Source organism: Hypanus sabinus, chromosome 11 (assembly GCF_030144855.1).
Source record: "Hypanus sabinus isolate sHypSab1 chromosome 11, sHypSab1.hap1, whole genome shotgun sequence".
NCBI classification, from domain to species: Eukaryota; Metazoa; Chordata; class Chondrichthyes; order Myliobatiformes; family Dasyatidae; genus Hypanus; species Hypanus sabinus.
In genome coordinates, this window is record NC_082716.1 from 76,923,582 (window position 1) to 76,941,444 (window position 17,863).

At 42.0% G+C, this 17,863-nt stretch overlaps 1 protein-coding gene across 2 annotated transcripts in view; it reads left to right on the plus strand.

Annotated features, from left to right (window-relative positions):
- Positions 1-17,863, plus strand: part of ddr2a (discoidin domain receptor tyrosine kinase 2a) — a 158,463-nt gene that overhangs the window by 41,936 nt on the left and 98,664 nt on the right. Inside the window, exon 1 of one of the 2 annotated variants that reach the window (XM_059984747.1) lies at positions 1,325-1,429. The exons of the other annotated variant lie outside the window; for it this stretch is intronic. The gene's annotated coding sequence lies outside the window, so the exon portion shown is untranslated. Of the gene's footprint in view, positions 1-1,324; positions 1,430-17,863 lie in introns of those variants that run through there. 2 annotated transcript variants of the gene reach the window in all.

Genomic DNA, 17,863 nt, shown 5'->3' on the forward strand with positions numbered 1-17,863 from the left:
TCTGTGGAATTTGTTGCCACGAGCAGCTGTGGAGCTGGTCATTGGGTGTATTTAAGGCAGAGATAGATAGATAGGTTCTTGATTATCCAGGGCATCAAAGGCTATAGGGTGAAAGCAGGGGATGACTGGAAGAATTGGATCAGCCCATGATAGAATGACAGAGTAGACTTGATGGGCCAAATGGCCTACTTCTATTCCTATATCTTATGGTCTCATCCCATAGCTCTGCCATTTTTCCTCTTTCCACTTATTTATCCTATTCTCCTTTATAATGTTACAATAAATCTGCTTCCATTATTTTCTTAACCATGGGTTTCAGACCATTACAATTGAAAAGAAATCTCCTTACTCTACTTGTTTCTTTGCCAATTAGAATAGATTTGTGATTCATCACCAACCCTGCTGCTAGTTGTGCTGCTCTTAAAAAAAATAAGATTGGCAAGTGGCCTACATACTTGCTCTTACTGTTTTCCTTTTAAGATTGAGTCAAAAGTCCCTTTGGACACATGTTGGATCGTGAGTTGTGCATTTATCATTCATTCACCACAGCTGCCCAACTCTCCAAGAGCTGCGGATGTGAAGAAGGAAATAGAAGCAATTTTAGTCAAACTAAACAGAGATCTTTTTACATCCATATCCAAGCTGTATTGCTGCAATCCACTCTGTCATGGAGCACTGTTCTCATAAATAACTGCAACTTCAACCAGCATGGGATATATCATGCATGGATAACTAGATGTATAATTCAGAAAGTCTGGATTTCCTGGCAGCCTTTGTACACCGGCAGAAAGCTGTGGTTTACAGACTGCAGTTCTCAAGGGTGAATGCTCAGTGGGACATATTAAATCTGAGGAAAGGTTCTTGAAGGTTGAAGTTCGGAAATCTGAAGAGCATGTGAAGTCAAGAGCCTCAGTAAAATGAAGGCAGTTAAAGGGTTAAGGAATTTCTTCAATTTCTGCATTGTATGAACAGCCATAATGGTTTTACTCCAAAGTATGACCTCGATAAGCTTTACAACTTTCATCTCAGTCTTTGAAAACTTTTCAGTAAAGTTGCTGATGAGTTTCCTGTTTAAGCTTTGCAATCCTAAAGCGCAGTCTACATTTAATCATTGCTAAGGCAAGTACTTCAACTATTTCAAGCCTGCAGCCAATGGTTTGATTGTATTATTATCTGTGCTGGATTTCATTGGATGAAAGTAACAGACAAGCAAATAAATTATGTTAATGAACTCTTTTGTTCATAAGAACCCAACATGTTACCTACTTTTCTCTCAGCTCTGGACTCCACCACTCAGGAGCAGGATGGTGGATGTTTTAATGTACTGATTAGAGTTTGTGAATTATTATGCTGATTTGATTTGGAAGTGTTTGATTTCTTTTGGAGGGCAGTTAAGATTATCACAATATTCCTTCCTCAATTTGCTAAGGTATGTGAAACGAGGACTAAGATGTGCTTCATGAGTTTGTGCTTCTTGATATTTGGTACCAGCTTGCTTCTGTGGAGTTACTCACTCACTGTTTTACTGTCTTATACTGATTGTTGTTACCCGGGGAGCATTCCTTCTAAACTTCCAAAGCCAGAACGGTTCTGTTGATATAGAATTAGCTAACAAGCTGTGTACTTCAAGTTGCATCTGTAGAATTATATAGTATTTGGGGCACTAACAGCAATATAATTATCAGCTGAAAAAGAGCTATAACTGATGGAAGGTCAGAGTTTCAAGGTCCCTATTTCTGATTTCTTAAAAACTGGTTAAGCTAAAAGTGTCTGCTCCCCTGACCCCAGGATGAGTGTTTTTTATTTGTAATATAAGCATTTTGGTGAGATAATGTTAACATCTAAGTATTCATTTCATTTTCAGTCTCCATTAATTCTTAATGATAAAGTAAAAAATTGGGATACATGAATGTTGATTATAATTTCACCCATTGCACAAGAATAGCTTAATGATGAACAAAACTGAAATCCTACTTGTTCCTGCTGCTATATCACATCTCCAGCCTTGCCTTGCTCATGAAATAGAAATAAGGGATGAACACAATTCGCCAATATCTACTTGTCAGAATTATTGCTATTTCATGTCCAATTTAAAACCAGCGCTATTAATGGTTGTGTTCAGACAGTAATCCATTAATGATTCTTAATCACCACACATGCCTAGCGTGCTGGGCGCACAGCATATCAGCACAATCTTCCCATGTGTTCCTATGATCATTAGCCTTTAGCTTCTGATCCTCCAGTTTTTATGGACAATCTCAATGAGGGTCAGAAGTCAAAAGCTACTGCAGTCAATTCTGTGTCCATGAAAAATTCATCGAAGAGTCCAGTGCAAATTATCTTGGATATGCCATAGTATAGAGGTTCATAACATCTCTTATGCCATGGACCAATACCATGAAGCAAAGTGTCCATGGACCCTAAGTTGGGAACCCCAGTCATACAATAAACTATAAATTAACAGGCAGAATCTCTTCATTCCGCATCAAGTGAACTTATTTTTTTTCTTTTGTGTGTGATGAATTGTATTGGAGAGATTAGTTAGGATGCCCATGGAGTTGAGCCAGTCGTTTTTCACTAGGTCTTCAGTAAAATAACATTAAAGTAGCTGAAATAGTCACTTTTTAAAAAACTGGTTAGTTATTTCCTTTTTTTTTACTGGTTAGTTTTTTCCATTTCTTTCAACCTCCATCTCAAGCCCTCTGGTTCTAAGCTGACTAATGACTCCATCCTTAAACTGTACTAATTGCTTGCCGATTTATTACCTTATTATATCTTGTTAGGCTAATATTCCTATTTATCACTTTGCATCTTGACCCGCTCCAGTTTCCTCATGCTCTAAAAATGCCTTAAAACCCATGGAACTAAACTTTTGCCACCTCTCGATGCATCCCCGTGTAATTTCATGTTAAAGGTTTGATTATTCTATTGTTTGGGAATCTCAAGGTAAAATATCTAGAGTCAGTGCTGAATTAAGGGCCGAAACAAATGTTTTAATTAGCACTGAACACAGTAGTGCCACTAACTCTAATTTGAAATCTGCATTGTTTGCTTAATCAAGGAGATGAATTGTGAATAAGTGCAGTAATTCAATTGGATTTATAAATAGATCAGTAAAAAGATTTCGGGGAACAATTTAGCAGGCTTCATCTGGGAAAATTTTCTATTAAGATTTCAATTAAGAGAGCAAACATTAAACTAATGAGCCCCAAGATGGTAATGGGATTTGTGACACATGCGTTCATTGGAATGCAGTTGATATGCTAACTTTTAGCCACTTGCTGGTTACAAAGATTTCTGGGTGCAGTCAGTATTGCCCAGATAGCTGGCCACATCAGCATGGGGCTTAATCTTACTTGAGACTAATTAATGCCAACCTACACTCTTGGAGATGAAGTGCAATGTGAAGTGGCCACACACCAGGACTCATTCTGCAAGGTTCAAGTTTACTTATCACATGTACATTGAAGCATAACATGAAATGCATCATTTGTCTTAACAACCAACAGACTGGAGTGTGTGCTGAGAACATTAAGTGTTGCCATACATTCTGGCACCAATACAACTCGCACAGAAAGATCAGTAGAACACAGCAATCAACAAAAGAACAGCAAAACTAGCTCTGTTTCTCCTTCACAGCCATGTGCATACATAGTCCTCTAACCCCAGGGCAGGTCATCTTCTTCGGCTTCTGTCCTCCAACAGACCTGCAAACACTGGGGCTTTGACTGCCCCAGTAGACTCAGAGATTTGCAAATTCTGGGATCCACCAACAGGCCTCAACTTCCAGACTTCCAATCTGACCCTTGGGCCTTAAACTTCAGCATCAGACCCAGGACGCGCCAATCATTGAACACGAGTCCCATGAACTCGTGTTCATGAACCCAGAAAGTCATCGGACCACAATCTTCTTGCCTACACAGAACTCCAACTGTGAAATCCTCTGACCCAGCTGGGCACCTGCCCTCATCTGCACTGGTCTGCCAGCATAACATCCATTGGACATTGCAACTCAGTACACAAATATCTAACATCCTTCAAATGGAAGTGAAGACTTAGTCTCCAACTTGTCCTCAAATTGCTCAACATCCTGTCTCTAAATCCTAACCTGACCCCTAGCTCCCCTTTCTGGCCAAAGCCTCCTTACAAAAGAAAACTGAAACTGAGCTGCACCAGAGCCATCTTAGAACTGAAATTAGCCTGATTTAAAAAAGGGTTGAATGGTCAATCAGAGTGGAGAATGGGTTCCTTGTTTTTACTGGTGCACAGTGCAGGAAGTGGAAAGGAGGTGAGACGGACTGAATCTCGAATAAAGCAGGAGGCTCTCCAGCAATGAGAGGCAATTGGAAAAGACCACTAGAAAGTCAAGACTTGTAGTTAAATGCTAGAAATGTGCTGCACTTGACTTTAAGGTGTTAATTTGATTAAATTTGGTCTGAATGATAAATGAAACTTGCTGCCTTAAAGTTTGCTCCTCATTTGATCACTTCTCAAGTCCAGTTGGTTGGCAATTATCTGAACCTGGCACAAGAAAATCAAAATAATGTCAAAGAATTGCATCAGTTCAAGTCAACCATATAGTCCTTTTGAGGGCTGGTATTTTATCGAGGCCTTCAACCTAAATCACAGATCCTTCCTTCAAGTGGTATGCCAAGCTTCTACTTTGGTCTTGAAAGGTCTCATATTCGTACAGAGCAAGTCCGATGATCTGTCCACCCCCAGTTTACACTAATCACACTTTATTCATCTCACACCATGTTCTCATCAATTCCCTCAGATTTCATCCCCATACTTCTCACCATTTACAGTGGTCATTTAACTTGCCAACTCGCCATTGTCTTTGGGATGTGGAAGGAAACTGGAGCACACTGTGGAAACGTGTGCGGTCACAGGGAGAGCTTGCAAACTCCACACAGACTGTGCCAAAGACTCGGATCAATCCTGGGTCACTAAAATTCAGGGAGGAGTTCTGCTAGCTATACCATTGTCCTTGAACAATGAACAGATCAAAAGTGTTGGTCTATCTCATGTCATTTTTGTGTGTTGGGAGGAGCTGTATGTTGGGCCTTGACTGGATAACTTCTACATGGGGGTGTGATTAATGACCATATTGAAGAGATTCAATCTTGTTTTGTTAGGTCTCCAATGCATAGATAATTGGAAATCAGATACTGATTTTTAACTGTGGATTTATCTGGAGTAGAGATTTGGGGCAAAGTAGAGAGAAATCCCTTGGCATTCTCAAATTTGGGGAAAATAATATAATCAGGCAAAACTTATCATTGGGTCTGCCCACAAATCCAGTAGTGGCCAAGATTACTGCTGGTAATGTCTCGTAAAATGTTATTCTGGCTCAGTTTATAAGACAAATATGAGGGAGAACTAGCCAATAATATAATGCAGGATACTAAAAGTTTTTTCCCCAGTTATATTGAGTAAAAGGGAGTGAGATTTGATATTGGACCACTGGAAAATAATGCTGGTGGGGTAATAATGGGGGTCAAAGAAATGGCCAATTAACTTGATGAATCGGTCTTCAATGTGGAAGATACGAGCAGTGTTCCAGAGGTCCATGAGTTTCAGGGAGCAAGAGCAAGTGCCTTTGCTTTTACAAAGGAAAAAGTGCTAGGCAAACTCAAACTTAAGGTGGATAAATCACCTGGGTCAAATGGATTACATTCCAGAGACCTGAGAGATGTTGCTGAAGAGAATCATTTCAAGAATCATTTGATTCTGCAGTGGTCCAGGAGGACTGGAAAATTGCAGGTGTCCCTCTTCTCTGAGGGGAAGAAAACAAAAGAGAGGAAATTATAGGCCAGCTAGCCTAACCTCAGTGGTTGGGGGAAGTGTTGGAGTTTATTAAGGATTTTGGAATTCTTGGGAATTAATGATAAAATAAGTCAGTTAGTGCAGTTTCTCTAAAGGAGAATCTTGCCTGATGAATTTGTTAGAGCTCTTTGAGGAAGTTACCACAGGGTGAACAAAGGAGAGGCAGTGGATGTAATTTACTTGGATTTTCAAAGGCATTTGGTAAGATGCCACACAACAGGAAAGATGGACATGGATAGCCGAATGGCTGACAGGCAGGATGCAGCAAGTGGGAATAAAGGGGGCCTTTTTTTGTTGCCAGTGACCAGTTGTGTTCCTCAAGGGACAGCATTGAGACTGCTACTTTTCACATTGTTTATCAGTGATATGAACAATGGAATTCATGACTTTGTGGCAAAGTGTGTGGATGATATGAAGCTAGGTGGAGGGGTAGGTAGTGCTGAGGCAGCAATGTGATTGCAGCAGGACTTAAGCAAATTGGAAGAATGGGCAAAGTGGCAGATGGAATAGTGTTGGGAAATGTATGATAATGCACTTTGGTAAAACGAACAAAAGTGCAGGCTATTATCTAGATGGGGAGAAGGTTCAAACATTAGAAGTGCAGAGAGGGACTTGGGAGCCTGCGTGCAAGACTCCCAGAAGATTAAATTATAGGTTGAGTCTGTGGTAAAGAAGGCACATGCAATGTTAGCATTTATTTCAAATATTAGAATAGAATGTTAAAGCAAGGAGATAATGTTGAGCCTTTATAAGACACTAGTTAGGCTGCACTTGGAGTATTGTCAACAGTTTTGGGCCCCATATCTTAAAGGATGTTGTTATTGGAGCAAATCCAGAGGAGGTTCATGAGGATGATTCAAGGAATGAAGGAGCTTAGCAGCTTTGGACCTTACTTGTTGGAATTTGGAAGAATTTCATTGAAACCTACTGAATATTGAAAGGACTAGATAAGTTGGATGTAGAGAGAATGTCTCCTATGGTGGGGGTATCCAAAACTAGAGGGCACAGCCTCAAAATTGAGTGGGGACCTTTTAGAACAGAGGTAAGGAGGATTTTTTTTTAACCAAAGAGTAGTGAATCTGTGGAATGCTCTGCCACAGACTGTGGTGGAGGCCAGGTCTGAGAATATTTAAGGCGGAAGATGATTGTTCCCTGATTGGTCAGGGCATCAAAGGATATGGCAAGAAAGCAGATATATGGGGTTGAATGGGATCTGGGATCAGCAGTGATAGAATGCCAGAGTAGACCCGATGGGCTGAATGGCCTGACTCTGCTCCTATGTCTTATGATCTTGTAGAGACATGTGGTAGGTGTAATGTGCATCAAAATAAAATGAGACTGGACAGTCTGCTATTCTTATCAGGGAGGCTGGGTTATGTGCTTGTTCTTCATCCACTGACTAATAAATATTATTTGCAGAATTGTTTTACGTCTATCTTTTTAATTTCCTATTGTGCTCTGTGTATAAAGGCAGCTGTTATTTATGTAACATGAAGGGTTCTGCCAAAAACAGCAACAAAATGCCACCAAAGCCAGCAGCAAAATGAATTCTTAAAGAGACATTTCCACTTTGCTGAAGTATATTCTGATTTACTTGCTTCCTTAAATTTTGCCCATATTGGAAGCTTCAGCCAGTTTCTTTCCACAAGAATGTGGACTCTAATCATTAGCAGACTGCAGGAAAAACACTTGGGCAAATTACAGTGGGCACCAAAAGAGAACAGAACAGTTGATTAAGTTTGCAATTCTTTGAGCAGTTTACTGTAATGCATTTATTGCATACATTAAAAGTTAGAAGTATTTGTAGTGTTACTTTTGTGTGCTTGTGTTGGATATGTTGATACACTGTTGAAAAAAATATGGTTATTCATTAGAGTGGCACTGTCATTATGGGATATGATATTAAGTTCTGAGATGAGTAAGTGTTCTGCTCTTCAGACAATTGGTTTGTTTTTAACTATGTAATTCAGCACATTCAGGTTTTTATTTTGAAATGAGCAATTTCAGATCTGTATTAAGTCATTTCCTGAGCAGTGGGGAAATATTAAGTAGGAAAGCGCATTGGCTGGCAGAAGGCCAGAGGTTTATGTTAGGAGTGAAAGAAGCTTCTAACTCAAGCCATCCTATTTTTTCCTCAGCTGAAACACTGCTTTTTCACTTCTTATTCACTATGTCTTGCCATTGAGTCTACAAAGAAAAATTAAGGAGCTAGGGGAATATATCCTGACATGTCATTTTTGAATGGAGTTTGACTGACTGTCTAGTTGATGTTACAACGCCTCCAGTGAGGGTAGTGCATTTAGTATCAAAACTAAGTTCTTTGTATCATCCAAAAATTTAAAAATAATCAATATTCTTTTTTAATATAATGAATTATTTGCTACAAATTTCTGGTGATGCAGCTAGTACAGCTGTTGCATTACAGTCCAGTGATCTGGGTTGAATCTTGACCTTTGCTGCTGCTCGTGGAGTTTATACATTGTTCCTGTGTCCACAGGGGAACACGCCTGCTCCGGGCCTCGTGTCTATGGACTCACTTTTGTTCTGAATGCTATTTGCTTACTTTTACTTGCACAATTTGTTAATGCCCTCTCTCCCCCCTCTCTCCCCCCTCTCTCCCCCCTCTCTCCCCCCTCTCTCCCCCCTCTCTCCCCCCTCTCTCCCCCCTCTCTCCCCCCTCTCTCCCCCCTCTCTCCCCCCTCTCTCCCCCCTCTCTCCCCCCTCTCTCCCCCCTCTCTCCCCCCTCTCTCCCCCCTCTCTCCCCCCTCTCTCCCCCTCTCTCCCCCTCTCTCCCCCTCTCTCCCCCTCTCTCCCCCTCTCTCCCCCTCTCTCCCCCTCTCTCCCCCTCTCTCCCCCTCTCTCCCCCTCTCTCCCCCTCTCTCCCCCCTCTCTCCCCCCTCTCTCCCCCTCTCTCCCCCTCTCTCCCCCTCTCTCCCCCTCTCTCCCCCTCTCTCCCCCCTCTCTCCCCCCTCTCTCCCCCCTCTCTCCCCCCTCTCTCCCCCCTCTCTCCCCCTCTCTCCCCCTCTCTCCCCCTCTCTCCCCCTCTCTCCCCCCTCTCTCCCCCCTCTCTCCCCCCTCTCTCCCCCCTCTCTCCCCCCTCTCTCCCCCCTCTCTCCCCCCTCTCTCCCCCCTCTCTCCCCCCTCTCTCCCCCCTCTCTCCCCCCTCTCTCCCCCCTCTCTCCCCCCTCTCTCCCCCCTCTCTCCCCCCTCTCTCCCCCCTCTCTCCCCCCTCTCTCCCCCCTCTCTCCCCCCTCTCTCCCCCCTCTCTCCCCCCTCTCTCCCCCCCCATGAGTTGACGTGGTTGCTTTAATTTGTAGATTCCTGTGATGAGAAAAAGCTCAAGGCTTTGATATACATACTTTGATAATAAAGGTACTTTGATCTTTGATATGCAGTTTTTCTGGTTTTCTTCAGCATTCCAAAGATGATTTGGTTGGTAAGGTGTTTAGTTGCTGTAAATTGCCCATGCATGAAAATAAAATGTTAATCGGCATGTAAGAGAATAGATTACATGAGGGAATGAGCTGATGGAATTGCTCTGAGTCAGCAGAGACTGTAGCCTGAATAGTGTTGTTGTCTTCAGGAAACATGAGAAACAACGCAATAAATTCCCTACATGATGCATCTTGTATTGGTTTTTAAAAAAAAATCACAAGGAGCAGCATAATCAAAGTTACCTAGAACCAGAGAAGATAACTTTAGGATCTGTGACAATGTTTTGCAAATATGGTAGGGCTCAAGAAGCAATCAAAAGAAGAGGAAAGATGGGGGCAGGAATACCTGAAGGACTTGCTGAGCATTTGATGAAAATCCAAAGGAAGGCAGATTTTAGAAATCTGACATAATAATAGAAACACTCAACAGGTTTAGCAACATATTTGACATGAAACTAACTCTTTGTATTTCCACCAATGCTTCATGACTTGCTGAATGTTTCCAGTATTCTGTTTGCTATTCCAGAGCTTATTGGGGTGACCCATCTCAGTGGTGGAGAGAGGGATAAAAAGGAAATGAGGGATATTTTAGAGGCCAAAGTTGGATGAAAACAAAGTTCTCAAAGGATTATAAGTCTAAAGTAAATTAGAGGTGGGGAGGAATGAGGCCATGAGCCAGTTAAAAAAAATTATGGGAATTAAAAATCAGTAAGCATTACCTGCCAAGGAACCAATACAGGTCCACAGAGCCAAGGTTGATGGGTGATCTAGACTTGGTATGAGTTAGGATATGGAGAGCAAAATTTGGATGAGTTCTAGTTCAGAGTGGAAAAAGAACAGCAAGTCAGTCAATCATTGGAATAGCATTGTCTGTGGGTAATAGAACTAAGATCCATTTGAAAAAGATAGTTAATTATCATAATTAATGTCATTTCAAACATTAAAAATAGGAAACGTTGCTGGTTACTTGTAGTTTGTAGCCCATGGGTATTAAATATTCTGTTATAAACACTGCATTCTTTGTACAGTGGATATTGACTTTAATGTTGTCTTTTTATGAAGTGGGAAGGAAATCTGTGATTTGTGGTCAGCAAAGAATGTGCTGCCATCATTTTTTTCTGTAAACCATCAGTCAGGGCATTAAGAATGTATGTGACAATCATAAATAATATTTTCTGCTGATGTGCCAAGTGAGGAAAGAACCTCCCAATTTTAACCAAAGTAGAACTTGGCAAAGGACCTCTTGATTTTTACCAAAGCACAAAGAGAAGGAAAATTTTGTTTTAAGAACAAAGTTGTTTGAGTTAATCACTGCAAACCATAACCTGTAACTTCTCTTGAACTTGGAGATTCAATGTGGCACAGAGACAAGAATATGGGCCTGTCGCTGAGAGCAAGGTTAGATCAATATAAGCACCAGGCCAAATTTGAAATGTTGGGTACCGGCTGAATTGAGGTTGCGGGATCCAAGCCCCAGAGCATATCAAAGTGACAAAACCGATGTTTGAGTGACTTATTTAAACACCGTGCCAAATTGAAAAGGTCAGGGAGTTGGGGCTCCATGTGAGTGATGGGCTGGTTCAGCTCGTTGCTCAATGGCGTCTACTTGTGCTAAACTGAGGCTGTGGCTTCATGTCTGTGGACAGACTCTTTCATGGACATCAGTTCTATTTGCTTTTAGTGTTTGCATGATTTGTTTTTTTCACTCTCTGCACAATGGATGTTCAAACTTTTTTTGCAATGGGTTCTTTTTGGTTTCTTTGTTTTGTGGTTGCCTGTAAGAAGACACTTACTGTTTTATAGTGTATAAATACTTAGATAATATTCAAAGTTCAGAGTACATTTATTGTTCTGATAAAGTCTGCTAATCAATCATCTCCAACATATCGTTTGTTTATGGAATAGATCCCCCTCATTTCACAGAACGAGCATCATCAGTATTTAGCATCCTCCTTGATTTTTATCTCTTGGATGTGAGTACTGGTGTTTAAAGTGATGTTTGTTCTTGGCTGGATGTTACAGGTTTTAGTAAATGGCAGGAGTTGTCATGGTCACTGAATCCATCTGCACAACACCAAAAGAATCAAGCAAATTTTTCACAGACATTTTGTGTGCTTTTCTGGGAGAAGGTAACACTGGTCATCAGTAAGTGTGGGGGTTTTGGTGCAAGATTGTCGTGCAGTCCAGCATATTTACTTCATTTCCCAGATTGTGAAATGACATCAACTATTGTGCAAAATTTGAAATTTGTCTCTGCAAGGTCACCTTGATCTTAATGGTGATTGGTGCTGTTTATTCTCAGACAAAAATGGCTCTTAATAACTAACTCTGCTCCAGCTATCAGCTACATAAGCAATCACACATTTTCACTTGTACTGTTGGTTACTCATAGCAATGTAGACCTCAAGTAGATGGACACAAACTGAGGTCCCAGTCACCACAACCCAGATCATTTGAGTAGTTTCCTCCACAGAACATTCTCTTGCCTGGGAGCTGTAGTTGGAGAATTTCTTTTTGTTGGGAATATAGGCTTCCCAGCGCTGAGTGTGTGCCCTTTTTGTGGACTTTTCATGTCAACTTGGCACTTTAGCAAAGTGTCCTCTGTATCCAGTTCATATGCAGCCATAGGAAGCTAACTATGCAACCCAGAGCCCTGCTGGTAACCTCATTTTGCAGCCGTCCTCTTTGCCAGCTGTATTCGAGCAACTGGTAAACCAAAGAGTGGTTAATATTTTGACAAGGGATGCCACTGGTGGTGTGGTTCACAAGTCTACTGTAATCCCTGTATACCTGAGAAATGGAAATTAATAAAACCCAAACAGCAATCTGAGCTCACAGTTCACTAACATACAGAATCAATGATGGAACTCGTTGAACGGCACTGGAGGAGTACTGCTCTCAAAGTTCAATGTAAATTTATTGCCAAAGTGTATGTACGTCAGCATTTGCAACCAAGATTCATTTTCTTGTGGGCATACTCAATGAATCCATATTAGAATAATAGCTGTAACAGAATCAATGAATGATTGATTGGGTGTTCAACCAGTAAACAAAATACAATAAACTGTGCAAGTGAAAAAGGAAAGATAATTATCAATAAATAAGCAATAAATATCAAGAACATGAGATGAAGAGTCCTTGAAAATGAGTCCAAAGCTTGTGGGAACAGTTCATTGATGGGGTGAGTAAAGTTATCCCTTCTGGTTCAAGAGCCTGATGGTTGAGGGGTAATAACTTTTCCTGAACCTAGTGGTGTGAGTCCTAAGGCTCCTGTACCTTCATCCTGATGGCAGCAGCAAGAAATGAACAAGACCTGGGTGGTGGGATCTCTGACGGATGCTGCTTTCCTATGACAACTTTGTGTAGATGTGTTCAATGGAGGGGAGGGTTGTAATTGATGAACTGGGCCATATCCACCACATTTCATAGGATTTTCCATATAACGGCATTGGTGTTTTCATACTAGGTAGTGATGCAGTCATTCAATATACTCTTCACTACTCATCTGTAGAAGTTTTTCAAAGTTTTAGATGTCATGCCAAATCTTGGAAAACTCCTAAGGAAGTAGTGTTGCTGAGCTTTCTTTGTAATTCCACTTGCATACTGGGCCCAGGACAGGTGCTCTGAAATGATAACATCAAGGAATTTCACCTCTGAAATCCCTGTGAGAACAAGTTCATGGACCTCTGGTGTCCTCCTAAAGTTAATAATCAGCTCCTTGGTCTTGCTGATGTTGAGTGAGAGATGGTTGTGGCACCCCTCAATGCTTTCTATCTTGCTCCCTCGCCATCTTTGATTTGGCTAATGACAGTGATCATATGGCATTGGAGCTATACCTAGCCACACAGTTATAAGTGTAGAGCAGGAGGCGAAGCACACAGCCTTTTGGTGTACCTGTGCTGGAGGAGATGTTGCCAATCTGAATTGACAAGGGTCTGTAAGTGAGAAAAATCGAGGATCCAATTGCAGAAGGAGGTATTGAGGCAAAGTCTTGAAGCTTATTGATTAGTATTAAGAGAATGATAGTATTGAATGTTGAGCTGTACTCCATAAAGAGCATCCTGATATATCGATCTTTGCTGTCCAAATGTTCCAGGGTTGGGTAAAGAGCCAATGAAATGGCATTTGCTGTGGACCTATTGTGCCGGTGGACAAATTAGAGTGGATTCAAGTCACTTCTCAGGCAGGAGTAGATGTTTCCTGATCAACATCTCAAAACACTTCATCACAGTGGATGTAAATGCTACTGGACGGTAGTCATTATGTGAGGTTACCACATTCTTCTTGGGCAGGTGTGTGCATCATACCACTGAAGTGAGAAGATAAAGATCCCAGTGAACATTACAGCTAGTTGATTAACATGGGTCTTTAGTACTTGGCCAGGTAGTACTTGGGCTGTATGCTTTACATTCCATGGGTTCACCATTTTAGAGGATGTTTTCACATTGGCTCAGACTGAAAGCACAGGGTCACCGGAAGCTGTGGGATATCATGGCGGTTCCTCCATGTTCTGATTGTCAAAGTGAGCAAAGAAAGAATTGATCTCACCTGGAGGTGAAGCCCTGTTGTCACCTATGTCACTTGACTTCACTTAGTAAGAGGTAATAGTATTCAAGCTTCTTAGCAACTGTCAAGCATCCTTCCTTGATTCAAGTTTTTAGTCCAGAATAGCCATTTTGCCTATGAGGTGGCATTCTGGAGATTGTACCTGGCTCCCTTGTGACTTTCTCAATTGCCAGACTTGAATGGCTTTGATCTGGCTCTCAGTAGATCGCAGATCTCATGGTTCATCCTGGGCTTCTGGTTAGGCAAGACTCTGCATGATTTTGTGGGGATGCGTTTGTCTACAGCTGTTTTTATTATCAAGTCTGCAACAACCATTTAGATTCACAGATGAGCCCTTGAACATGGCCCACTGACTCGAAACAATCCCTAGCTGCTACTGTTTTCTGTGGCCACCTCTTTGCTGTCCTCATCTCTGGAGCATTGCTCTTTAGCCCCTGCCTCTATGCAGGTAGTAAGACAGCCAAGAGATCAGATTTCCCAAAATGTGTTCTGGGCATGGGACAGTAGGTATTCTTTATCTTAGTATAGCAGTTGTATAGTGTTAGGACCTTTGGTGCTATAGGTCATATGTTGATGGTAATTGGGAAGGGTTTTCTTCAAACAAGCCTGATTGAAATCTCCAACTATAATATGAAATGTGTCAGGGTGAACAGTTTCTTGTCTCATAATGGCATCATGCAGGATCGAAGAAAGCTGCAGAGAGTTGTAAACTTGGTCAGATCCATCATGGGCACTTGCCTCCCTAGTATCCAGGATTTCTTCAAGGAGTGATGACTCAAAAGGTGGTGTCCATCGTTGAGGATCCCATCACCCAGGTCATGCCTTGTTCTTACTGTTACCATCAGGTGGGAGGTACAGAAGCCTGAAGGCACACACTCAGTGATTCAGGAACAGCTTCTTCCCCTCTGCCATCCAATTCCTAAATGGACATTGAACCCATGAAATCTACATCACTGCTTTTTTATTACTTTTTTTGCACTACTTATTTAACTTTTTAATATATACTTGCTGTAATTCAGTTTTTTCTCTTGTGTATTGAACAAAGGCAACAAATTTCATGACATATGCCAGTGATGTTAAACCTGATTCTGATTCAAGCAACACACACAAAATGCTGGCGGAACGCAGCAGGCCAGGCAGCGTCTATAGGTAGAAACACTGTCGACGTTTTGGGCCGAGACCCTTCATCGGGACTAATTGAAGAAGAGATAGTAAGAGATTTGAAAGTGGGAGGGGGAAATCTGAAATGATAGGAGAAGACAGGAGGGGGTAGGGTAGAGCTGATAGCTGGAAAGGTGATTGGCGAAAGGGATACAGAGCTAGAGAAGGGAAAGGATCATGGGATGGGAGGCCAAGGGAGAAAGAAAGGGGGAGGGGAGCACCAGAGGGAGATGAAGAACAGGCAAAGAGTGAAGGGGGGAAAAGAGGAGGGGGAAAAATAAATAAATCAGGGATGGGGTAAGAAGAGGGGAGAATTAACGGAAATTAGAAGTCAATGTTCATGCCATCAGGTTGGAGGCTACCCAGCCGGTATATAAGGTGTGATTCCTCCAACCTGAGTGTGGCTTCATCTTGACAGTAGAGGAGGCCATGGACTGACATACCGGAATGGGAATGGGACGTGGAAATTAATTATGTGTGCCCACTGGGAGATCCTGCTTTCTCTGGCGGACTGCAGCGGGACCACCGGATGCAGTATACCACAGCAGGTGACTCACAGGTGAAGTGTCCTTCCAGGTGAGGCGACACTTCACCTGTGAGTCGGCTGGTGTGGTATATTGCATCCGGTGCTCCCGATGCAGCCTTTCATATATTGGTGAGACCCGACGCAGACTGGGAGACCGTTTCGCTGAACACCGATGCTCTGTCTGCCAGAGAAAGCTTTGTACAGGCTCAAAGCCATCAAACATTCCCCACACACTTACCATTTCATTCCTGGAATCATTCTCACGAACTTCTTCCAGATGCTCTCCAATGCCAGTACACCTTAGATAAGGGGCCAAAATCGATTCAATACTCCAAGTGCAGTCTAACCAATGGCTTTATAAATCCTCAGCATTACATCCCTGCTCTTGTATTCTAGTCTTCTTGAAATGAATGTGAGCATTGCATTTGCCTCCCTTACCAGCAACTCAACCTATAAGTTTAGCTTCAGAGAATCCTGCACAAGGATTCCCAAGTCCCTTTGCACTTCTGACTTGAATTTATTCTCCATTTAGAAAATAGTGTACACTTTTATTCCTTCTACCAAAATGCATGACCATACACTTCCTGATACTATTCCATCTGCTTCTTTGCTCATTCTCCCAATCTGTCTATCCTTCTGCAGATTGTTTCCTCAATACTACTTGCCCCTCCACCTATCTTTATTTCCTCCACAATCTTAGCAACAATGGCATCAATTCCATCATCCAAATCATTCCAGTCCGTCATGGCAATCATAGCAGTCTTGACACCGACCCCTGCAGAACACCACTAGTCACGAGCAGTTAACTGGAAAGGATCCCTTTATTCTCAGTGTCTGCCACTGGACAGCCAATCTTCTATCTGTGCTTTTGAGAGTTCTTGTGTCATTAAGCAGTCTCATATGTGGCTCTGTCAAAGGCCTTCTGAAAATCAAAGTAAGCAACAACCGCTGACTCTCCTTTGTCTATCTTGCCTATTATTTCCTCAAAAATTCCTGCGGATTTATCAGGCAAGATTTTCCCCTTAAGGAAACAATGCTGACTTTCACTTATTTTATCATGTGCCTCCAAGAACCCTGAAACCACATCCTTAACAATCAACTCCAACATCTTCCCAACCACTGAGGTCAGGCTAAATGGCCTCTAATTTTCTTTCTTCTGACTCCCTCTCTTTATAAAGAATGGAGTGACATTGCAATTTTCAAGTACTCTGGAACCATTCCAGAATCTAGTGATTCTTGAAAGATCCTTACTAATGCCTTCACAATCTCTTCAGCCACCTCTTTCAGAACCCTGGGGTGTAGAATATCTAGTCCAGGTGATTTAGCTACCATCAGCTCTTTCATCTTCCCAAGTACCTTCTCTTTAGTAACAGCAACTACACTCGCTTCTGCCCCTTGACATGCACGGATTTTCTGGCATTCTACTATTCTCTTCCATAGTGAAAACTGATGCAAAATAATTCAGTTCCTCTACTATTTATCTGTCCCCCATTACTACTTTTCCAGAATGATTTTCCAATGTTCCAATCTGCATTCTCATCCCTTACTTTTATATATTTGGGAAAACTTCTGGTATCCTCGTTATTGGCTGGCTTCTCTTCATATTTCATATTTTCTCTCCTATGGCCTTATTACTTGTCTTCTGTTTGTTTCTAAAACTTTCCCTATCCTCTAACTTCCCAGTAATATTTGTTATATTGCATGCCCTCTCCTTTGGTTTTATGCTGTCCCTGACTTGTCAGCCACAGTTTCTTCACTCTAGAATAGTACTTCAACTTTGGGATGTATCTATCCTGCATATTCCAAATTTCTCCCAGAAACTCCATTCACTGCTGTTCTGCCACCATACTTGCTAGAGTCCCCTTCCAATGGACTTTGGCAAGCTCCTCTCTCATGTCTCTAATTCCACTGCAATACTGATGCATCTGAATTTATCTTCCCTCTCAAACTACCGGGTGATCTTTCTCCTCTCTTGTTATGATCAATGTCACCCAAGGGTTCCTTTACCTTGAGCTCCAATATCAAATCTGGTTTGTCACAAAATATCCACACCAGAACTGCCTTTCCAACCACAAGCTGCTCTAAATAGCGGTCTCATCAGCATTCTACAAATTCTCTCTTGGGATCCAGCACCAACCTGGTTTTCCCGATCTACTTGCGTATTGAAATCCCTGATGATTACCATTGAGTTTGTTGCTGGCATCTGTCTGTCTTGAAAGACAATGGGTGATGATCATCATCACGAGCCTGGGCAGAAGGTATGGAGATGCTGAGATGCCCAGTCTTGGCCTCACCGGGATAGTCCAAAGGAAAGCCTGGCTGCAGGAGCCGCTGGAAGGCTGTTCAA